Source organism: Penaeus chinensis, chromosome 29 (assembly GCF_019202785.1).
Source record: "Penaeus chinensis breed Huanghai No. 1 chromosome 29, ASM1920278v2, whole genome shotgun sequence".
Lineage (NCBI taxonomy): Eukaryota > Metazoa > Arthropoda > Malacostraca > Decapoda > Penaeidae > Penaeus > Penaeus chinensis.
The window spans coordinates 3624739-3627238 of record NC_061847.1 but is presented as its reverse complement, the minus strand read 5'-3'; positions in this window follow the sequence as shown (position 1 = coordinate 3627238).

Here is a 2500-nt window from a genome sequence, read left to right as displayed (position 1 = left end):
TTTTTATACTACGAGTAATTTCGGGTATCGCAAAATGGAACTGATATACGCTTTGATAATACTACTAGCATCGATCGGAGAATGAACTCTCAGTTTCTCTTTATTCCTTACATCAGAGCAAATGAACTCAAGAGAGATAGAGTGATGATAATGTCCAAGTATGTGAGCATGTGAGATGCCAATTACTGGTAATCAATCGACTTTGTGATCGAGCCAGCAGTGCGCACAGAGGCAGAAGTAGAGAAGAAGGCTGGAAAGCAACAGCGCGACATAAAACAAGGGAACTTGCGGCAGACGAAACACCTGCGCAGGGAACGTCATCTAACCTGACAGCTGCATTGTAAATTAGTCAACAAATAAATGCAGAGTAATATTTTGACATCGAGGATGAATGCACATCTGTTTGCGCAAATATGGTTCCAACAACTTCCGCAGATTAAAAAGAAAAATACCTCCTGAGAGAGCCCGCCATTCAGACAGGAGACAGGTTGTCTGATTTTCATGTGGAAAGAGACACACTTGAGACAGACAGAGGGCAGGCTAGGACAGTGGTGCCTTTTATCGAAATTCGTCTGCTATGCGGGAAAAAACGCTAACCTGACGTGCCCGCGCTGCAGTAATTTAAGGAAAACTATATTTTGGACTCTGTGGGGGATAAAAGTGCAATAACAGGAAGAACATTATTGCGAAGGCGTTCTATTTTAGTTCCTTATATGCCTATAATAATAATAATCTGGAAACAGCTTTTAAGTAATAAATGTTCACCAAAATCGTGTGCGAATAGGCCATTTCGAGTGAAAAAGTTGGCTCGTCTTTTATCTGCTTTTCCCATTTTATAAATCAAAAACCAAAATTTGGCCCACCTTGAATTATTTTCTCGTTTCCTTATATTCCTAGATACAGAAGTTGGACTGATTTTCTTATTTTTCATTTTAAATGACTGAAAACGCCAAAAAAATTAAAAGGTTCACTGGTCTAGAAAAATATTCCCTAAATATAAACATGTTCTGTTCTTTCACTTTATTATCATTTAGTGGAAGTGCTTTAAGAGAGAGAACTCAGAATTATAAACAAGTATAGGAAGAATCCCCAATCGTTTTCTATGAGTACCACAAAAAAAAAGTTATTTTGAGTGTCGCTGATGAAGCATGTTTATGCAAATATGCATTCCGAGTTAGTTCGATACTCACATTGTGTGTCCAGGAATGTGTTTATTATACTTATAGTAACGACAGTCGGCAACGTTCACACAGACCGACATAAGCTCTCCGTAGTTATCTTCAATTACACGCCCATATACACGCTTCCGCACACACATACCCAGTACAATGCATTATACTGATACAGTGAAAACCCACTGACACCACTATTCACGTTACTCTTTGATATCTTGGTTATTTTTTTGTCTTCTTGATTTCCCCAGTTACTTAAGTTACCTAGATCGGGCCACTCAGTTTAAATAATAAATCTGAAGGAGACAAGCGGAACGTGGAGGATATTCCCCCAGAGTTCCGTTTGCCGGTGGGATCCTCATATTCAAGTCTAAAACATGTCACTGTTAATTCTCCTTTCCTGAATAATAGTGTGACTGATCATTTGCCAGTCTTAATCATCTCTTTATTCCTTTAACATGGTTGTTGTTGTTGGTGTTGTTGTTGTTGTTGTTGTTGTCAGTCTTTGTTGGTATAAGATGAAAAAGATTATACGAGGATGTAGGACCCCCGGTCGGTGCTTTTACATGTGTAGCAATTTTTCCCGCTATTCTTTTTTTCATATTGGTTTCCTTTTCCTCTTCAGCGCCCATCCACCCACACCCACACACCCATAACGCACACATATACACAGTAGATTTAATTGATATGTATATCTAAATCCTTAGAAGCCAAAAAGAAAAGAATAATAACAAGAAAACGTAAATTCTTTCGATAAAGACTTTATTTGAAGCTCCAACGTGTGTTACACATTACTACATGTTACTAAACCCTGTTGACTGACTCTTTCCAACAGTGTGAACGGGAAAACTTCAATAGAAGCAAGTCCACTATATTACGAATTCGGTATTTCGTGCTCATATATAATTTAATCTACCATTTACTGCATAAATGGCACAACTTATCAACCTGCATTGTTAGTATCATATCACTATTGCAGATATGTTAGACATGCATTACATATACATTATATTTACACTGAATACATTACGCTTTGTTTTATTTACATAGATACACTTTCTTTACATACTTGAAAATCATAAGCTTAATGATCAGGAAACAGGTAAAGACAAGCTACATAAAGGGAAATATGAAGTAAAATAACGAAAGATAATAAAGAGCAATAAAATAATCACTACATAAATGCATCAGCCTAGATAGGCGTGAAATTAGAATCTTTATATGCTTATATATATATATATATATATATATATATATATATATATATATATATTATATATACTAAATTATATATATATATTATATATATACTAAATTTTATATATATA